Below are 22,993 nucleotides of genomic sequence, written 5' to 3' on the forward strand. Positions count from 1 at the left end.
AGGGTGAGCAGCAGAATCTCTGGCTAGATCCCCTCAAAAATGGTCTATTTAGGGTACTGCTGCAGCTGCCCCAGCAGTAGATGCAGCTTGCCATCAGCACCACCAGCAATGGACTCTGGAAGACCCCATTCTTCCTGCTACCACTTGCCTTTAGAAGGTTAATCTTGCTGCAGCTGCCACTGCCACACACACACACACACACACACACACACACACACACACACACACACACAACACAGTGGGGGGTGGAGACTGTATAGCCCTTGCTTTCTTGTGTCTTTTGCTCCTGATTCAAAGACCAGAGCAGGTGCACAGACAATTCCTAACATTTTCAGGGTTTAGAGCAAGAGCACAATTGAAGGCCAACTGACTGTATGCTTAAACATTTAAAAATTATAAACCAAACCTAGAAAAGTATTACATAAAATATATTCTATAATATACCTTCAGAACATTCTGAAAGGCCCAGTTCAAATGAAGGTGATGGCATGGGGAGAGCCAGCCTGGTGTGTGTCTCAACTCCCTTCTCTTTTCACTACTTACTCATTCTCCACTTTAAGTTGCCTTATACACAAACATGTAAGCATCCAAGCACCATCCACACCCTTCCCCCATCCTGTCCCTGCAGATGGTCACTTCATGGCCATCCTTTGAGCCTCAGGATGTGCATGCAGTCCACCCTCTAAATAATGGACTTGGGGAGGAGACTGTACAGGCAAGGTGGGGGGAGTGGGTCATAGGTTAACACATCTCCTTGGCCCTGTGTACTCCTTACCCTGTGGAAAGGGACACAGCCAGAGTCTGGATTTCCCTAGCTGCAAGGGAGTCCAGGAAAGTGAAATATGACATTTTTCAGCTTAAGGTTTTGCCTGCCACCAAGACTCAGTGAAGGGATTCCATAAACAGGAAAAGTGCTCAAAGCTGAGCAGCTTAAAGAAGAACAAATGTCCAATTTTTCCAATTTATGATGTTATCCAATTGTTGGCTCACAGATTCACAGACTGATGATGATGATGATGACAATGGCATTGTTACCAATAAAGGCTAACATTTATTGAACATTCACTTCTATCAGGCACCATGCAAATCTCTTTACATACATTATTTTATTTTATTCTCATGACAACTCTAAGATTTAATCCCTTTTCTTTTTACCACCCCCAACAGAGATAAGAAAACAGAGATGCTAAGAGGTTAGATCACTTAGTCAATGTCACTTGGGTAGCAAGTAGCACAGACAGGCTTTGAAAACAAGTCTGCCTCTCTCCAGGGGTTTACCTCTACACTGGACATCCTCTAGACAGTAGGCTGGTATAGATGAACTTCCAAATCAACATATATGTTAGCAGCTATCTGCCTTAACTGTAGAAAACCTGACCAATGCTCCCTACAAATGTTTGATTCTGAATTAGAAAATCCATTAAGATGAGTTCACTGGATGGTGAAGACATCCTAGCTGAGTTCAATTATATTTTAACACTGTTGGCCTGCTACCCTCTCCTCTCACCAGCCTTCTTTAGGATCAAGGATTCACAGAGGTTGAAGTTGTAGAGATAGGACTGAGGAATCCCAATAGAAATGGAAAAAAGATGGTGAGTGACTGGGAGGTGAACATGTGTTACCCTTGTGGCAGAGAGAAGGCAGGCATTCTATGGTCTGTTTCTTTTCTTCTCCCCATCTCCACACCCCAAGTGTAGGCTTAGGATGGGATGCTTTTAGAGATTATTAATAAAGAACAGATTTTTCAGTTTTGCAGGAAGGTGATAAGAGATGAGAGAGCCTTTCATAGCTGGGGTGTTTTAGAGGAATTTAGTTTGGGGGCATTTGAGCAGAACGGTTGAGGGGAGGGTGAAATAATCCAGGTTCTACTGGGAGTACTGGAGGTACCTTGCTGCTTAGGGATAGATTCTAGGCAAAAGTTTCCCAAAGCTGTCTTCCCATTGGAATCACCTGGTGCACTTTTTAGAAATACAGCTTTGAGCTGCAATTCAGACCTACTGAATCGGAATCTCTCAGGGAGATTTATTGGTCAATAGATGGTTAGCCTGGTTTAAAGGAAAAAAGATCCAAAATCATATTCAAGCTTACTTTGGGGTTCAGCTACGATAGGAAAAGAGGCATACAGAGGCTCTCACTAGAAATAAAAGCAAACATTGGGTTATAGCAATGTTTCTCCAAGTGTGGGGTGTTTATGAGTACCAAGATAATATTAGGCATTACATAGCCGTCAATTCACAAAGAAAGTTATTCTTTTGCAAACCTCTTTCAGTCCTTCTGATTACATCAAGAACTATCAGTCTGGTGCTAAAATGCCTTTAACGCCTCTCTTGCTTATTCCTCTTCTAAACAAAGAGAAAGCAAGTCTCAAATTCAGCTTCTAGCAGACAACAGGATCTAAAGAATGTTATAACATTGTTTTATCTGTATTAAATGTGAGTGGTTGTTTTTAAATTTACTTTAAATTTTGGGATATATGTACAGAAGTGTTTTTAAAGATTTTTATTTCTTGATTACTTTTTAATTGACACATAATAATTGTACATATTTATGGGATACCATGTAATGTTTTGATATATGTACACCTTGTGTAATAATCAAATCAGGGTGTTTAGCATGTCCATCACCTCATACATTTATCATTTCTTTGTGGTGAGAATGTTCAAGTCTTCTTTTCTGACTATTTTCAAATATGCAATACAATATTGTTAACCATGCTCATCCTACTGTGGAATAGACCATTAGAACTTATTTTTTCTATCTAATGTAACTTTGTATGCATTGAGCAGTCTCTCCTTATCCCGTTGCTCCCCCTCCCCTCCCTGGTGACCACTATTCTACTCCCTACTTCAATGCTTTTGATTTCTGTAGATTTTACCTGTGAGTGAAATCATGCTGTATTTGTCTTCCTATGCTTGGATTATTTCACCTAACATAATGTCCTCCAGGTTCATCCATGTTACTGCAAATGACAGGATTTCATTCCTTTTATGGATGAGTAGTATTTCATTATGCATATATACTATGTTTTCTTTATCCATGAATCCATTGATAGACCCTTAATTTGATTCCATATATTGACTATTGTGAACAGTACCATGCTCCTAGTTATTGGGAGAACTAATATTGTTAGAATGTCTATACTACTGTAGTGATCTACAGATTCAGTGCAATCCCTATCAAAATATCAATGACATTCTTCATAGAAATAAAAGAAATTCTTAAAATTCATATGGAACAACAAAAGACCTGAAATAATCAAGGCAGTATCAAGCAAAAAGAACATAGCTGGCAGCCTTATACTACCTGGCTTCAAATTATACTTCAAAGCTATGATAGCCAAAATAGCATGGTACTGACATAAAGATAGACACATTGACCAGGGGAATAGAATAGAGAACACAGAAATAAATCCACCAATTTACAGCCAACTGACTTTTAAGAAAGGTACCAAGAACACAAAATGGAGAAAAGTCAGTCTTTTTAATAAATGGTTCTGGGAAAACTATATATCCACATTCAGAAGAATGAGGCTAGACCACTATCTCTCAACATATACAAAAATCAACTCAAAATGAGTTAAAGACTTAAATTTAAGACCTGAAACAATAAAACTACTGGAAGAAAACAGGAGAAATGCTTCATGGCTGGTCTGGGCAAAGATTTTTTAGATAAGACCTCAAAAGCACATTAACAAAAGCAAAAATAGACAGATGAGATTACACCAACCAAAAAACTTATTCACAGCAAAGGAAATCATCAACAGAGTGAAGAGGCAACTTAGATAATGGAAGAAAATATTTGTAAACTATGGATCTGACAGGGGATTAATATCCAGAATAATAAGAAATCCAAATGATTCAATAGCAAAAGAAAATCTGATTTAAAAATGGACAAAAGATCTGAATAGACATTTCTCAAAAGAATGCATACAAATGGTCAACAGGTATTTGAAAAAAAATGCTTAACATCACTAATCATCAGGGAAATGCAAATCAAAACCACAATGAGATATCATCTCATACCTGTTAGAATGACTATCATCAAAAAGACAGTTAAAATGCTGGTATGGGAGAGAGATCCAAGATGGCTGATCACTAGCAGTTCAGGATTGTAGCTCTCAGTGAAAGTGCAGAGAATGAGAGGATGCCACACTCTCAGACGAATTTTTGTTGCTCACGGACCAGGAGATTCCCAGCGGAGGGGCCCCACGGGTCGCCCGTGCAACTCTTGTGGCCGGCGCGGCGGTTTTGCCAGCACCTTGGCGCAGCAGTTCTTGGTGCAGCAGTTCTTGGTGCAGAGTGAGCGGGACTAGGTCCCCTTTTGGCCCATGTTGTTTGGAGCTCCACTCAGAGACCTAATTTGAAAGTCAGTAATCACAAAGACGACAGGTGGATAAATTTACAATGATGGGAAGAAACCAGCATAAAAAGGCTGAGAATACTCAAAATCAGAATGCCTCTCCCTCTACAGAGGATCACAGTTCCTCATCAGCAATGGAACAAAGCCTGATGGAGAACGAGTGCGTTCTATTAACAGAAGTAGGCTTCAGAAGGTGGATGATGAGAAACTTCTGTGAATTAAAAGAACTTGTTCTAACCCAATGCAAAGAAACTAAGAACTTTGAAAAAAGGTTTCACGAAATCCTAACGAGAATAGACAATTTAGAGAGGAATATAAGTGAATTAATGGAGCTGAAAAACACAACACAAGAACCTTGTGAAGTATGCACAAGTTTTAACTGTCAAATTGATCAAGCAGAAGAAAGGATATCAGAGGTCGAAGACCAACTCAATGAAATAAAACGAGAAGACAAGATTAGAGAAAAAAGGTAAAAAGGAATGAGCAAAGTCTCCAAGAAATATGGGACTATGTGAAAAGACCTAATCTACGTTTGATAGGTGTACCTGAATGTGACGAAGAGAATGAATCCAAGTAGGAAAATACTTTTCAGGATATTATTCAGGAAAACTTTCCCAACCTAGTAAGGCAGGACAATATTCAACTCCAGGTAATACAGAGAACACCACAAAGATATTGCTCAAGAAGACCAACCCCAAGGCACATAATCATCAGATTCATTAGGGTTGAAATGAAGGAGAAAATACTAAGAGCAGCCAGAGAGAAAGAAAGGTCAGGTTACCCACAAAGGGAAACCTATCAGACTTACAGCAGATCTCTCAGCAGAAACCCTACAAACCAGAAAAGAGTGGAGGCCAATACTCAACATCCTTAAAGAAAAGAACTTTCAACCCAGAATTTCATATCCAGCCAAACTAAGCTTCAAAAGCGAAGGAAAAATAAAATTTTTTGCGAACAAGCAAGTACTTAGAGATTTCAGCATCACCAGACCTGCTTTACAAGAGCTTCTGAAAGAAGCACTACACATATAAAGGAACAACCAGTATCAGCCTTTCCAAACATATTCCAAAAATATATCAAAAAGTAAACAGCATTAACATAATGAAGAACTTACGTCAACTAATGGGCAAAACAGCCAGCTAGCATCAAATGGCAGCATTAAACTCATATATATTATTAACTGGATGAAAAGCCAAAACCCATCGGTATGCTGTATCCAGACCCATCTCACATGCAACGATACACAAAGACTCAAAACAAAGAGACAGAGGAAGATTTACCAACCAAACGGAGAGCAAAAATAAAAAAATAAAAAGCAGGAGTTGCAATTCTTACCTCTGATAAAATAGACTTTAAAGCAACAAAGATCAAAAGAGGCAAAGAAGAACATTACATAATGGTAAAAGGATCAATGACCTATAAAGAGACTTAGCCTCCCACACAATAATAGTGGGAGACTGTCACATCACATTGTCAATATTAGACTGATCAACGAGAGAGAAGATTAACAAGGACATCTGGGACTTGAACTCAGACCCGGAACAAGTAAACGTAATAAACATTTATAGAACTCTCCATTTCAAATACACAAAACACACATTCTTATCAGTACCATATCACACCTATTCCAAAATTTTACATAATTGGAAGTAAATCACTCCTCAATAATTGCATAGCATTTCATAGGTTTAAATGAAATATTGGTTGGCTGCTTGTTTGTTATTTTCTTCCCTTATTCCTTCCTGTCTCCATTGTTAAGCACAATTATTGGCATAAAAGAGGTTTTCAATTCCCGTTTTTAGACTGCATTCTAGCCTGGGCAATAAAGCAATACTCCCATTCTCTCTCCCTCTTTCTCTTCCTTTTTCTTCCTCTTCTTCATTCTTTTTTTTTCTTTCTCTCTCTCTTTCTTTTTTTTTCTTCAAAAAAAATATGTATTGTCTGTGGGTACACATTTATATGGTATATTCATTTTGTGAATATACCATAGTCTGTCCATTCAACTATTCAAAGATATTTAGGTTGCTAACAGTTACTTGCTGTTACAAAGATGCCATTAGCAGTCTTGTTCATATTTCCCAGTGTATGTGTGCAAGAATTTATCTAGGTTATGTACCTGAAAAGAAAATTACCTGCTGTAAGTTAGGCATATGTTCGACTTTACTAGTTAAGAACAAATCGTTTCCCCAAATGTCTGTTCCAATTCAGGCTCCCAATAGGAGTGTATAACACTTCTCATTGCTCCACATGGATGATCACACTTGGGGTATTCAAACTTCAATTTTAGCCAATGTGGAGGATGTGAAATATACCTTATTGCTGCTGCAACTTGCATTTTTCTTATTTCTAATGAGGTTAAGCATTTTTAAAAAAATGCTGGTATGGATGTGGAGAAAGGGGAGCTCTTATACACCCTGGGTGAGAGTGTAAATTGGTACAGCCATTACAGAAAGCAGTATGGAGGTTTCTCAAAAAATTATAAATAGCTGGGTATGATGACTCATGCCTATAATCCCAGCACTTCGGGAGGCTGAGGGGAGCGTATCACATGAGGCCAGAAGTTTGAGACCAGCCTGGCCAACATGGTGAAATTTTGTCTCTACTAAAATCACAAAAATTATCCAGCCATGGTGGCTTATGCCTGTAATCCAAACTGCTCAGGTGGCTGAGGCACAAGAATTGCTTGACCTGAAAAGGTGGAGGTTGCAGTGAGCCAAGGTTGCACCACTGCACTTCAGCCTGGTGACAGAGTGAGACCCTGTCTCAAAAAAAAAAAAAAAGAAAAGAAAAGAAAAGAAAAAAAATAGAACTACCATATGATCCAGCAATCCCACTATTGAACGTATAGCCAAAGGAAATGTAGTTAATATGTTTTAAAGGTAATCTTCAATTTGGGGAAATGAGATTGCTGTTTTATTTTGAGTAATGATAATGTTACCTTTTGAAAAATAAGACATATGTGTATTTTAGAGTCAGATAACATAAAAAAGTTACAGAAATAATCATACTGTTTGTACCTTGGTGGGGGAGAAATCATGAAGGTGCAATGCAAATGAATTTTGGGAAACATTCCCTTGGAATATTCCCAAGTCCCCGTTTTCTCTCTCGGGAATCTGAGTGTGATGGAAAGAGTACAGAAAATTAAATAGTAGCCACATATTTTCTTCTTTAAGTCTTTGATCTTATTCTCAGAAACAGGGACTCCAGACATTAACACATCACCTCCTTTAATATATTAATACATTATCTGACATGAACTATAGTCCTTGCAGCTCCCAATGTCATTAGACAGGTTGAGGAGGTTGGGAGATAGAGACAGAGCAGTGGGGGGCATTAGGGAAGAGGCAGTTGCTGATGAAAATAAAGAAGTCTTTTCATGGTTTGCAGCTAAGCCTCAAGCCATCACTGTGTGAGCAAGGAAGTGCTAGAAAGTTGTTTGTGTGAAATGGAGTGTAAACTGCAAACGTGTTATTGAGGTGGAGGAGAGGGGAACAGAGACTGAGGGACTAGAAATGGAATGCATGGACAGAAGGAGGGAGCCACTCAGGAAGCATTAGCACCCCCTGCAAGTGGGAGACATTGTAGGAGTTTGGCTGTCCTTATTTATACAATACCAGATAAGGCTGCAGCTCACACTCTGTGTGTTTGCTGCCGCATCTCCATCAACAGATGGAGGTAATAAAGAGGCTAAAAATGGAAACATGAACTGGTGTGTAGCTTTGTTGTGGCAGTTTGTCACAGAACAGTCCAAGAATCCTTCTCTGGTAAGTGTGCTTGTGAAGGTCACCCATGACCTCTTTGATATTAAATCTAATAGACACTTGGCTGGCTGGGCTGTAGCACGACCAGGGAGGCCAGTCTCTTGGGGCATGAGGTTGGCTGCTGCCCATTTGTGATCAGTTGGACTCAAGCAATGGCGTGGCTTCCCTGGGGTTTCTTGAGGGCTGTTAGTTCCAGCTTTGGTCAATAGCCTATATAATTAATCAACTTAAAGGGAGTGCTGGTTAGCAATGGTTCTTGACCCTGGCTGCACATTAGAATCACCCAGGGAGCTTTAAAAATAATACCAATGCCTAGGCCTCACCCAGGACCAATTGAATCGGAATCTGGGGAGGAGGAGGGAGCTTCAGATATCAGCATTTTTTTAAAGCTCCTCAGGTGATTCTAATGTGCAGCCAGGGCTGAGAATCACTAGGTTAGATCATTAAGGGACGAAGTTGAGACACACATGCCTAATACCAGTTTGGCTTCCTGCCACTTCCCTGTCAACTCTAAATTGGGATAGAGGGTGGACACTGAGAGACCGTAATTTATTTAAGCAATAACCAGTTGATGCAGCATTAAGATTGCTTCCAATTTTATTTGTATAAGGTGACAAACACTGACCTTATGCATAAACCTTATTTTGAGAGGCTGAGGTGGACAGATCACGAAGTCAAGAGATAGACATCATCCTGGCCAACATGGTGAAACTCTGTCTCTATTAAAAATACAAAAATTAACTGGGCACGGTGGGACATGCCTGTAGTCCCAGCTACTTGGGAGGCTGAGGCAGGAGAATTGCTTAAACCCAGGAGGTGGAGGTTGCAGTAAGCCGAGATTGCACCACTGCACTATGGCCTGGTGACAGAGAGACACTCCAGCTCAAAAAAAAAAAAAAAAAAGCCTTTGTATGTATCTATAATCTATTTTCCTGGGGTACATGTCTACCCTGACTGAAAAGGTATGAATGCTTTCTAAAGTGTGTGATACACACTGCTAAATTGTCTTCCAGAACAACTTTTCCAATGTAAACACTCAAGTACGTATGAGTGTGCCCTTTTTATATAGGTTTGATAGCTGGAGCTTATCACTTAAAAAACATTGGCCAATTTGATAGGTAAATTCTATTGAACATTAGTTTATTTTGTACTTCGTTAATGTCCAAGTTTTCCATTGGTATATTAGTCACTTCTTCTTTTCTGAAATGGCTACTCATGTGCTTTGACCATTTTCCCATTGTGGTGCTCATTTTTTTCTTACTGATTTTTTACAGACTTTACATATTAACGGTATTAAACTTTGCCATATGTTACTGATATTTTTCTTGGTGTTATGTGCTTTTAATTTTATTTTAAGTTGCTGCTTTTTAAATATACAGGTGTAAAGTGTTTACATAGCCAAAATTTACCATCTTATCCTTTATGGTCTCTTCCACTGCTTTTATGTTCAAAAACTTCTTTATCTCAAAATGTTCTTATATTATTTTATGGGTTAATTTCTAATATTAAATGCTTCAGTTCACTTGGAATTTGTTTTGTTTTGGCAAACAAATTGCCTCAACTCCAACAACCAAATGCCTACCCCATCACATATTCAACAAATACTGAAGGCTTCTTAGTTGACTTTCTTTTTCATTCTTTTAATCAATTTGTGTGTTCTGTCTTAGGCTGATACCACACTGTTTAATTATCATAACTTTATAACTTATTTTAAGATCTGGGAAAGTACAACATTCTTCTTTTTTATTTTTAAAAGTATTTTGTCTATTCTTTATGATTCTTCTTATATATTGTTTCTAAAATAATCTTACAACAATATTACAAAATTAAAGCATGTTATGATCATGCTGTTTGTAAATATTGACAAATGGATCTATGGAATCAGAGAGGGAGTCTAGAGATTAGAAACATGGCATTTTATATCAGCGAGAAAAGAGAGGATCTTTCAGTAATTGATTTTGGACAATTACTTATCCAACTGGAAAAAAATTAGTGCACTACTTCAGATTTTAAACAAAAATAAACTCCAGGAAAATTGGTAAAAGTCTGTGGAGAGTCAATTTATATGATCATGAAACATATAAAAAGATTCTCACACTTGGTAATTGGGAAATGCAAGTAAAAACAAAAATTTGATATCATTTTTCTTCCATACAATTGGCTAAATTATTTTTAAGATATGATTTCTTTTTTTTTTTTTTTTTTTTTTTTTTTTTTTTTTTTTTTTTTTTTTTGAGACGGAGTTTCGCTCGTTACCCAGGCTGGAGCGCAATGGCGCGATCTCGGCTCACCGCAATCTCCGCCTCCTGGGTTCAGGCAATTCTCCTGCCTCAGGATATGATTTCTTAATATGTAAAACTGATGAGGTGTTGGGATGGTATTGTTGCGGTGGTGTGGATTAGCATTGCCATCTTGGAAGAAAATTAGGGAGAATCAATAAATTAAAAACATGCATACCCTGTGACCCAGTGACTCTTCTTTAGAGACACACTGCCATGTGTACACTGTAAGGAAAATATAAACAGGCTTCTACCAGTTTCTAAAATATCGAAATGCTTCTTCTTTGGTTGGTAGATAGCCTCAACCTTAGGTCCTTTAAGTGTTCTTGACCCTCACTCCCTGGACCACTTCAATCCCTTATCCCTTGACCTTTACTCTCTGGACAGCTTCAATCCCTTACCCTTAGCCCTTGCTTTTCCAGGACCCAGCAACTAAAGAGTTGATGACTGGCACAGAGGGCCAGGGTCTGTCTAATTGGCTGGGGATATTTTGACTGATCCTTGTTGTTAAAAGACGTTTATTGAAGCACTGTTGTTAGAATAAGAGTATAAACAACTTGAGGCAGAAACTGCTAGCTGCCTACTTCCTATCCACTTCCCTTTCAAAACAACAGAATCAATGAACACTACCACCCATCAAAAGAGTACATACCCTAGCTTTCCTTGCGGCCAGATGTGGCCATGTGATTAAATTCCAGCCAACGGAAGGTGATCAGACATTTGTGTAGACTTCTGGGAAATCCTCTTAAGAGGGAGGAAGAGTACCCTTCTCTGTGTCCTTCACACAGTCAACAGGATTGGGGATGTGATTGTGGACATGTCAGGTGCTTATTTTCAACCATAAGAGGGTGGGATACATCCAAGGTTGCAGAGGGATGGAAGAAGCTTGGGTGCCTGATAACTTCATAGAGCTGCCATACAGACCCAGATTGCTTCCTTTTTCACTTCCACTAAATGACATAGATACATTTATATCCGATTCAAACTGCTATTGTTTTGGAGTTTTCCATTATATGCAACCAAATCTAATCCTAAAGGATAGAAAGTTAAATGCCCATTAACACTGAAATGGATATATAAACCAAAACACATAATCACTATAAACTGGAAATAACTTGAGGTATCATCTATGTGATGAAAATACCTTGAAGAGCCTAAGTTAAATCTATAGGCGTTAACATGTTCAGTGAAAAAAGCAAGTTGCAGAATACCCTCATCATGTCTGTACACTCCCTCCTAGCAAAACCCCCAACTAAGTACGCTGGTTTTAAAATTTCTTTTCTATTTTTCTATACATGAAGGCATAGGAAAAAGATTAAAAGTATACTACCTGGCCAGGCATGGTGGCTCACGCCTGTAATCCCAGCACTTTGGGAGGCCGAGGCAGGTGGATCACGAGGTCAAGAGATCGAGACCATCCTAGTCAACAAAGTGAAACCCCGTCTCTACTAAAATACAAAAAATTAGCTGGGCATGGTGGCGCGCACCTGTAATCCCAGCTACTCGGGAGGCTGAGGCAGGAGAACTGCCTGAACCCAGGAGGCGGAGGTTGCGGTGAGCCGAGATCATGCCATTGCACTCCAGCCTGGGTAACAAGAGCGAAACTCCGTCTCAAAAAAAAAAAAAAAAAGTATACTACCTAAGCTGTGATAGTGTTAATAACTTTTTGGGAGAGGAAGAGAACACAAAAGTTGCTGAGGGCGGTGGTTAAAGGGCACCTTATCTTTGGCTACACTATTCTACATTTTTACAGAAGGACTGAGTCATATACTACTTGTATAGTACAAGTTAATTGGGTTTCCCTCCTACCCACTGGCTGACCTTCTTAAACTGTTTACTTGCTCTCTGCTTGTCACCTGCAGAGTCCACGTTTGAAAACAGCCAGAGCTGACGACTCAAAACTGAAGGAGCTGCCTCTTTGGTACAGAGAGATTAACTCAAGAGCCACCACCTGAGTGTTTTGGTTGGTGAAGTTCAAGGTTCTTTCAGAACCCTTCTGTCACATAGATTGTATTTCTCACAATACCACCATATCTAACGGAATGAAATAAAGGTATTAATCTACAAGGACAAAGAAAGTGAGAGGATGCAATAAAATGTAAGATTACCATAAAATGTTGGAAGCGTTACCCAGCATAGCAGACAAGCAGTTTGCAGCTGACTGCCTACAGTAGGAAATAACTGCCTCGGAAATGCTCAAAAGTCTCAGCACTTGGAGACATCAGGTACTGTGGGGAGCAGGAAAGAGGCATAAGTTTGAGCAGTTGGACACCCCGTGTGTCCCTTGCTGTGCACACAACCAGGAAACAGTGCCACTCACTCTGTAGTCACTTATTCTACAGGAAAATAGATTAAGAGAAGCTTCAGACTGGGAGACCTCAAACAGAGTGGTGGAAAGAGTCACAGTGTTAGCATGAACCAAGAAGAATTGGGTTAAAATCATCCTCTTGTGTAGTATTTATTCATGGATCCCATGCCAGATTCTTCTGATTATTTCTCATTTTCAAAAGGGGTAAGTTTTTAGTCTATTTGTTGCTTAAGAATAGTGTAGGGTCAGGGAGGAGGTGAGTGGTCTGTGCAGTTGGCAGTATTATTTTGGTTTATTGTCCCCCAATATTTCTTACCAGGTTGACAAGTCTTTAGCCCCAGGGATAGATCTTCTATTTGAGTGATATTAGAGGCCATAGACGGCTGTAAATAGAAGGATTACTCTTTTTGAGACTAAACTTTAGGAAGATCTATTAGAGGACTGTATCAGTCAGCATCTGCTCAGGAAAACAGAACAGCTCTAGGTATTTCACAGAAAGGATTTATTAGAAGGAATTGGTCCCAAACGTCATGGGGTTTTCCATTATATGCAACCAAATCTAATCCTAAAGGATAGAAAGTTAAATGCCCATTAACACTGAGGAGTTAAAGGGGAGGAGTAGAAAGGGGAGAACAAAGTTACTCAAAAATTAATAACTGCAAAAGCCATGCCTTGATTGTAGGATCAAAGGGAAAGTGATATTAACAGAGCCCATGACTGCTACATTGCTGTGATAGCTGGAGCATCTGCTACTGTTACTGCTGCCTTAGGAACCATGGCCACATCCACCTTGCAGGAAGCCAGAAGGTCACACTTCCACTAACGTTGCAGGATTCTGGGGCACCCAAAATTGTCTGAGAGGTAGAGAGTCCATTATACCTGTGGGAGCCAGGACCTATGAATTCTGTGCTATAGGAATGCCCACCTCAACCACCATGCCACATGAGAAGGAAATAATAAATTTGCACATTGCCACCCCTGCTGTTGCTGCTAATGTTATATGAGACATCTCTAGAAGCAAAACGTGGTTTCTTCCTTCCATTTGTTTTCCAGTATTCTGCCAGGACCTCCTGTGGGTGAACCTAACTGGAAAACCAAGTGGCCAAAGATTCTGGGAAATGTACTTTTCAGACTTCCAGCATCTTGCAACTCAAAGGAAAACATGAAAGAGTGAGAATAGAACCCAGAGGAAAGAAATGACTGATAGTAGCTATCACAGGAATCTAGTTGAGAAAGGATGGTGACTTGGACCAGGCTGTTAGCAATGGGACTGTGAGTCAGTCAAATTCAACAATAGTCCCCCTTTATCCAAGAGGGATTTGCTTTAAGATCCCCAGTGGATGCCTGAAACTGTGGATAGTACTGAACTCTGTATATACTGTGTTTTTTCCTATATACATACCTATGATAAACTTTGTAAATTAGATACAGTAAGAGATTAACTTATCTAAAACCACAAACAATAACTAAAAATAGAACAGTCATAACAATATGTCAGCATTACCGTTCTTGTGCTTTGGGGTCATTATTTGGTAAAATAAAGGTTACTTGAATGCAAACACTGTGATGCTGCAATAGTCGGTCTGATAACCAAGAAAGCTATTAATGATGAACAGACGGGGTAGCATCTACAGTGTAGCTATGCTGAACAAAGGCATGAATCATGTCCCAGGCAGGACAGAGCAGGATAGGGAGAGATTTCATCATGCTATTCTGAATGCCGTGCTATTTAAAACTTACGAATTGTTTATTTCTGGAATTTTTCACTTAATATTTTTGAACCGTGGTTGACTGTGGGTAACTGAAAATGCAGAGAGAAAAATTGCAGATGGAGAGGGACTACTGTATAGACTTTGAGGACAGAATCAACAAGATTTGCTCACACATCAGGTGTTGAGTATGAGAAAGAAAAGAATCAGGACTAATTCTAGACTTTTCTTGGCCTGAGCAAAGGAAGACTAGGGTTACCATTTATTTACATGACTAAGACTATGAAAAAAGTAGGCTTTCGGGAACTAGTAAGAGTTCGATTTGGGACATGTTTATGTGAGATGTCTATTAGGCATCCAAGTAGAGACGTAGATGAGTAGACTGTTTAGGGGAAAGAAGATACGCATTTGAGACTCAGTAGCATGTAAGTGGTATATCAAGCCATGAGACTCGCCATATCACTAAAAGAATGAATGCAAGTAACAAAGAGATGATGTCTCAGTACTAATCCCCAGGATACTCCAAGTTGGGGGTCAGGGAGGCAAAAAGAAATCATCAAAGGAGGCTTCGAAGGAGCAGGAGAGAAGTGCTAGAAACACTAGAAGAATGTGGCGTCTTGAAATCCTGGTGAACAAAGCATTTCAAGAAGAAAGTTCACTTGTATCAAACACTGCTTTTAGGTAGGTTCAATGAGGATTGAAAATTGACCTGAGTTCAACAACATGGAATTCACTGGTGACCTTGAGAAGAACAGTTGTAGAGGAGAGGGGAGAGGTAGAAGCGAAAGTTGATTGAATGGGTTCGGGGCAATTGGGAGCACTAAAGATCATTCTGCTGAGGAGTTGAGCTGTAAAGGGAAGCGTATTAATAGAGCACTAGAAAGGCAGAGGTGAAGTCAAGATAAGGTAGTTTATTTGCTTTTTAAGATATCACAGCTGGGCGCCGTGGCTCACACCTGTAATCCTAGCACTTTGAGAGGCCGAGGTGGGTGGATCACCTGAGGTCAGGAGTTCAAGACCAGCCTGGCCATCATGGTGAAACCCCATCTTAAAAAAAAAAAAAAGATATCACAAATAACAACATACTTGTATACTTGTATGCTGATGAGAGGGACCCAGTGGAGAGGGAAAGTTGACCACAAAGGAGGAAAAGTGAAGAATTTCCGAGGTCACGTCCTAGGGAAGACGAGAGTGGACTGGGTACACGTACAAGTGGATGGGGTTGGTCTTATCTAAAAACACAGACCATAAAATACTATTAATACGCATTTGCAACAACATGGGTGGAACTGGGGATGATTATGTTAAGTGACCTCCAGCCACAGAAAGACAAACATCTCATGTTCTCACTTATTTGTGGGATCTAAAAAGCAAAGCAATTGAACTCATGGACATAGATAGTAGAAGGATGGTTACCAGAGGCTGGGAAGTCTAGTGAGGTATGTGTGTAGGGGGGAGGTTGGGAGGTTAGTGGGTATAAAAAAGTAGCTAGAAAGAATCAATAAGACTTACTATTTGATAGCCCAACAGTGTTTGACTATACTCAATAATAACTTAATTGTACGTTTAAAAATAACTAAAAGAATGCAACTGAATTATTTGTAATACAGAGGATAAATGCTTGAGGGGATAGATACTCCATTCTCCATGATGTGATTATTATGTATTGAATACCTGTATCAAAACATCTCACACACTCCATAAATATATACACCTACTATGTACTCATAAAAATTAAAAATAAACAGACCATAAAAAAATCATACTAACAAGAGAGAAAATCAAGTATATGGACCCATAAAAATTAAAAATAAACAAACAGACCATAAAAAAAATCACACTAACAAGAGAGAAAATCAAGTATATGGACACAGATGCAGGTAGGTGAGTAGAGGTGACTGCAAAAACTCACTTCTGACTGCTTCTATTTTACCAGTAAAGTAAAGGCAAGACCATCGGCTGATGGGGATAGTGGAGAAAGCGTTAGAGGTTTGCAAAGAGGAGGGAGGTTACTAAGTAGCTACATAAAGCCTGAGAATGAATGGACTAGGAAATGTAGTATGATTGCCAGGAAGTGTGAAGGGCCCTCTTGAGAATAGAAATGATGAATTTTAAGTGAGACCAGTCGTCATGCTTGTACATTCGCTGTGTTCGGTTGTGCGGGTGCAGACATTGAGTGGAAAGAAAGTTGATCTCAACCCAAGAAATACAGCACAGTGAGAAAGGGTCAAGAGGGTTGATGGTTCTAAGTGAAAAGGTGATTATCGTGTTTATCCATGGAGTCTTGACTGAATAAAGAGGGAAGAGAGGACATGAAGGAGGTGATCAATAAACAGAGAATTTGATCCTTTAAGGTAAGTTGTACCATGTCCTCATGGCTAAAATTGTTGTCCTTCAGGCAAAGGTATTATCTGTCTATCTATCCAGTAAGCACTTATTGAACACCTGCCATGAGCTATGTCCAGAGAGGATATTTGGTTTCTTCCCTAGAAACATTTAAAATATCAAGGAGATACACTGGATGCAAAGCAAGAGGGGTCTAAAGTGATTACTGAGAACAGAAAATGATTTTATTTTGTTGTCAATAAAATTTTCAAGTTGGTTGAAAGATGTGTATCTAGTTGAAAAGTACATATCTATATCAATCAAAATGGCTAAAGCCAAAAAAAGAATTTATTGATGGATGTAACTGAAAAGTTTTCAGCATGATAATGGCTAATGTTTATTGAGGGCCTATTGTTAGCCAGACTGTGTTCTAAGTGTATTACATTTATTACCTTGTTAAATCCCAGTAGCAGAGCCAAGATTTGAACCCAGACAGTCTGCTTCCAGAGACTGCACTCCTAACCACTATGCTTTGCTGCCTCTTAAAGAGAGAGCTTTAGGCAAAGTTGGATCCAGGGATTCATGCATTATTATTAAGACTCAGCCTTTCACAGTCACTCTGCTTACTTCATATACAGGTTAATTCATATGCAGGTTAGGCTTTCTCCATTCATGGTAGCTGCAGACTTACACCGTCTTTACATCTGGCGTTTTCAGGAGAAAGTGATTTTCTCTTTCTAAAAGTACTAGGCTCATTATTACATAAGTCTGTATTCAATGGCAGAATAGAGTCACGCTACTGCAAAGTTAAAAAAATCAAAACTTTACAAAACAGTAGGTATGAGCTGAGCCATAAGCAGACAAACATCTAAATACATTTATAATTGGAAGGATGTAAATAAAATATTAACGATAGTTATTTCTAGGTGTTATATTTAGAGAACCTTTTTTTCTTTTTTCTCCTCAATATTCTCTTTGTTTCTATACTGAGGATATATTACCTATGTAACAAAAATGTTGAAGAGAAACCAAAAAATCAGTACGAAACAATAAAGATATCTCACTATATTGTTCTCTATAGCTAAATATTCTTCCATCATTCCATCCTATACCATTAAGGTCTGTATTTTAGAAAATTGACAACAATTGTGGTCACCCCTAGTTCAGTAGTGTCATTTTTATCTGCTTCCAGATAAAAGGAAGATTAGAGGAGAGGGTGCATTCCTAGGTCAGTCCTACTGTATTATTGTGCAAGTGAACGGGCTTAGTATCATCTTTGCCATTACAAATAACCCACACTGGACATATTTGGAAATGAAATGTTACTTCTTCCTTCGAAGCTCTAATGTGAGTAACAGTTAGTGGTCCATCAAAGAAGGAGAAGGGGATAAAGAACCCAAGGGAGGAGTCTCAACATGAACATGTAGCCCAAATTCCAAGTGCCAGGCTGAGTCAGAACTTGTCATTTTGTTCCTGCCCCCACGGAATTCACAGTGGCATGAAGAAGCCAAGATGGTAAGATTGGGTGAGATGAGATTGTATGGTTTAAATAATGCAGGATGGGAGATGGAGGTGCTAAACAGTACAGACCCACAGGATGATTATGAGATGAGTCAACCTGATCCTGGATCTCTCCATTAATACTTTTTTCTGCACTAATTTCCCCCTCCCTCAGCCTGTAACATCTGTGGGAACATGGAAAATTCTACCTGCTTGAGACTTCCCTTATTTCTAAAATAAAGATAATAATAATAATGCTTATTTTATTGGTTTATTGGGAGTATTAAATTAGGTAATGCATGTAAATGCTTATCCCAGTTCTTGGTGCAGAGTAAATGCTCAATAAATAGCACCCATTATTATTATTGGCAAAAACACAAGTCACCCACATGGAGAATAACAAAGGGTTTGGTCTCCAGTCTTCTACATTTGGATCCTTTCCATAGGCAGTATCTGGAAGCCCCTTGAGCTTTTACCCTCTGATTTTAACCAAAGAATGAAGCACAACTGAAATCTCTCATTTTCGCTCTCAACCTCTTTTCTAAATGTAGCAGATATATACACATCCTCTGATTCAGATGTGAGCTTTGCACCTGAGAACCTGCAGGCCACGTGACTCCACTTCGCTGTCCTTTGCCCTCTTTTGGCAGTCACCCTCTTTAGGACATTTTCTCACATTTTGCAAAACTCTGCTTTAGGGAACAGATTTGAAGCTTACACACTGAAATGAAACTGAGTAACAAGGCTTGATTAGGCCCAAAGACAGAAGGGAAAGAAAAATTCCTTGTTTTATAATTTTAAATTCAAGGTCTTGAATGCAGGGCATTAGAGTGGGAAGGAAGATTCAAGTGAATACTGATGCAAAAGAGAAATGAACTCAGAAAAAGAAAAGAAACGGAGTGTAATGTGCTCTGTGGTTGATATTCTATTTGAGCCCAGTTCTCCAGCCTTCTTCTTAATTCTGTGAGCTACCCCAAAGTTCCTTTCCTGTGTAAGATATCCCAAATCTCTTTTTTTTCTTCTAGTAACCCTTACTGATTCATAAATTAAGAGCAATGGCAGTTAAGAATGAGAAACAAAATAAATAAGATACAAGAGGCAGAGGTTGCAGTGAGCCAAGATTGCGCCACTGCACTCCAGCCTGGCGCCTGGCAACAGAGCAAGACTCTGTCTCAAAAAAAAAAAAAAAAAAAAATACAAGAAAAGTAGAGAAGCTAAAAAAAGGTAACTGGATCCTGTGACTATCTCAAATTTGGAAGGGGTGCAGTCCTGGTGTATGCATATCCTTCAAAATAAGCCCTGACCCCACCTCCATCACTTTTTATTTAAATGGTACCTATTCTTTGCAATTAAGGGAGCAACTCTTTTTGCTTGTTTGTTGTATTAGTCAGGACTCTTTCCATTGCAAGTGCTAACAGAAAGATAGCTAATCACTGGAGGAAAAAAGTCCAGGGACCATGCATTCAGCATGGCTAGATTCAGAGGTTCAAAGGATATTATCAGGAATCTGATTCTCCCTCCTTCAGTTCTGCTCTCTTCTTCATTGGCTTCATTCTCCTCTTGATGGCAGAGATGACCATTGGAAGCTTCAGGCTTATTTTAGATTAATGCACCATCTCAGAAAAAGAAGAGTTTCTCTTTTCCAATAGTTTTAACAAAAGTTGTGTGGTTTATTCTCATTAGAAAGATTTGAGTTATTTTTAGTCCTTGAAATATAATTAGAAAGTGATGATGTCAGGCTTGGTCATATGCCTGTCTTTGAACTATGTTCAACCCATAAAAACCACATGGGGAAAAAAGAGGGAAAACTGTTTGTACAAGGATGGTAAAGATTACTAGTTGTCCTCTATAACTGTTCTTTAGTTCTTTCTTGATAACCAAATCTCAAAGCGTTAGTCCAGGCATACAACCATCCAGAATCAAGACCACATTTTGAAGCATCTCTTGAAGCTAGAAAGCCAAATGATGAAATGCTGTCAAATTGAATATGAGTGGAAATGATACAGACAACTTCCAAGAAATGTCCTTAAAGAGATACAGCATGTCTTTACGTATTTACTGTGACCAGAATGTGAACATGATGGCTGTAGATGAATAAGTCACTGCAGACAATGTGGTGACTTTAGAATGGAGGAAACTCATGGTAGAGTAACAAGATAGAGGGAACCTGGGTCCCAAACACTTTGGAGCTTCCATACAAGCCCTGGATCACCCTCATCTGGATTTTCATGGATACAAAAATAAGCATATACCTTGCTTAAGTGAGTGTTAATTGACAAACTACACAACACAACACAATCCCTCCTGAGACCCCCAAAGCAGAATCATGTGTGCTACTGTAAAAGATAAAGATATGGGAGATGAGCAGGTATGTCCACTGTTTCACTTCCTAAAAAATTCTATCCAAGTCAGTCATTACTCTGATTGGAAATGTGAAGAGAAAAATCTTCCTGGATCTGATATGTGTGAGTACCCAGGGATATCACAGTTTATGAATTCAAAGATTAAAAATTATTTAAAAATTGAGCCAAGCACAGAATTATGAGAAATCATTATATTCATATTTTATTTTCTAAGGAAAAAAGTACTCATCATAGCAGTTTACTCCACATTTAACCTTTTAATTTTAACAATGGAATACAGAAATAGCAGGTTCATTATATGAATCATTGTTCAAAGTATATATAAGAGCTCATTTCAGGCCAGGCATGGTGGCTCAAGTCTGTAATTCTAGCACTTTGGGAGGCTGAGGCAGGAGGATCACTTGAGTCCATGAGTTCAAGACCAGCCTGGACAACAAAGTGAGACTTCATCTCTACAAAAAATTAAAAAATGAGCTAGATGTGATGGCACATGCCTGTAGTCCTAGCTACTCAGGAGGCTTAGGCAGGAGGATCCCTTGAGCCCAGGAGGTGGAGGCTGCAGCATGAGCTATGATTGCACTACTGCATTCCATTGTGGTCAACAGACTGGGACACTTCCCCCCACCAAGAAGGGGAAGAAGAAGAAGAAGAGGAAGAAGAAGTAGAAGAAGAAGAAGAAGGAGGAGGAGGAGGAGGAGGAGAAGAAGAAGTTCTTTCAGCACATTTGTTTTGACATTTTTATTAACAATTAGAATGAGGTATAAAGATTTGGATAATGGAATCATAGAATTACACAACATCTAAACTTTGAGAGGCTTTTAAGGTGAATCATAGCTTTCCATTTTACAGCTGAGGAAGCTGAGGCTCAGAAGGGGTCCATTTGCCCAAAGTACACCTGGAATAAAGGGTAAAGCTACTTTTTCTTTTTGAATAAATGAAAGCTACCTCATGATTTGACTTCAAATAGACATTTGAAAAAAAAACTGGAGCAGTGAACTGATGAGACAAGATGAAATGTAATCAAGTCAAATCTATAAGGACCTACATATTGGGTCCAAAAAGGCCCACTGTACAAGCACAGTATGGGGTGGCTGTGCCTTAATCAGCAGCACTTGTAAGAAACATTTAGAGATGTTACTTGGCTGCAGGTTTGAGATGTCAGCAGTATGATATAGCTACAAGAAAAGATAATGGAGTCTTAGGTGGTATTACTAGAAACAGAATTTACAAAAGAGAGGTGAGAGTGCTGTTGAACTTTTCAATCTATATCTGAAATTCCTTATGCAGTCCCAGGTGCAAAATTTTGGAAGAGACATGGACAAATTAGCTCACATCTGGGAGAGGAGCCTAGGATGGAATTAAATGAGTAATGGCCAAAGGAAATTAGGAAGCTGCAAAGTGCTGTAACTAAGAGCTTGAATCTTGGAGTCAGATAGCCCGGGTTTAATCCCAGCTCTGCCAGTTACTGCGTGGATGTTTGTTAAACCTTCTTTTCACTGCCTGTAAATTAGGAATTACAATAATGCCTATCTCCAAAGATAAATGAGGTAGTGCACGTCAAGTGATTAGTGATAACTGGCACAAAACAAACACTCAATAAACGCTAGCTACTATTAGAATTAAGAAAGCAAAGTGATGTGGGGATAGTGGTAACAACTTCATAGGTTGCGAATGAATATTTAATCAGTTAACGCATGCCAGGTGCTTGATACAAAGTTGGTAGCTATTATTATTATCCGCAGTAGAATTAGTTTAAGGTTTCTAGGGATGGGACTGGTTTGGAGACAAAATATTTTCTGGTTTAGGCTAAGGTTCACAGAACCTAATGATCAGTTTATGCCCTGAGGAAGGAAGTCAGTTATAACCTGATTGGGGTGGGGGTGATGGTGGTCATCTAGACATTCTTTGGCAGGGTGGGGGTGGGGGGGACTCACTTTGTGAACACCCGAACGTGGTGACTTGGGATTGGCATTGCTGTTGAAGGACAACTCAGCTCTCAGCTGTGCTATTGGCCATGGCTATTTAGGCCTGTTCTGATGCAGGGTTCTGATCCAAAGTACTAGTGTGGTCCCTCAGGGAAGTACTGGAGATGGTCACTCAAGCCTGTTCTGGGCATGGTCACCGAGAACTGTCCTGTGGGCATTCACTTAGGAATCAATCATTCGAAGTGGAATTGCTCCTGGATACGTTCTCTTTGTATTCTGTTTCCTCCTCCTAGTGTCTCTGCTTCAGGAAGCCCTCAGAATTCAGCCCTCAGGGACCCTCTAGTACCCTGGACAGCTCCCAGGGGAGCAGTCTACCGCTAGGCGGCGGCAGCTAAGAAAGGAACCTTCCTGGCGCGGAGTCTGCGGCTCCGGGGCTCGCTCTCCGGCCAGGCCCGGGAATAGGG

The sequence above is a fragment of the Aotus nancymaae genome, unplaced genomic scaffold (genome assembly GCF_030222135.1).
Source record: "Aotus nancymaae isolate 86718 unplaced genomic scaffold, 86718_ANA_hifiasm-v0.15.2.pri h1tg000049l, whole genome shotgun sequence".
Lineage (NCBI taxonomy): Eukaryota > Metazoa > Chordata > Mammalia > Primates > Aotidae > Aotus > Aotus nancymaae.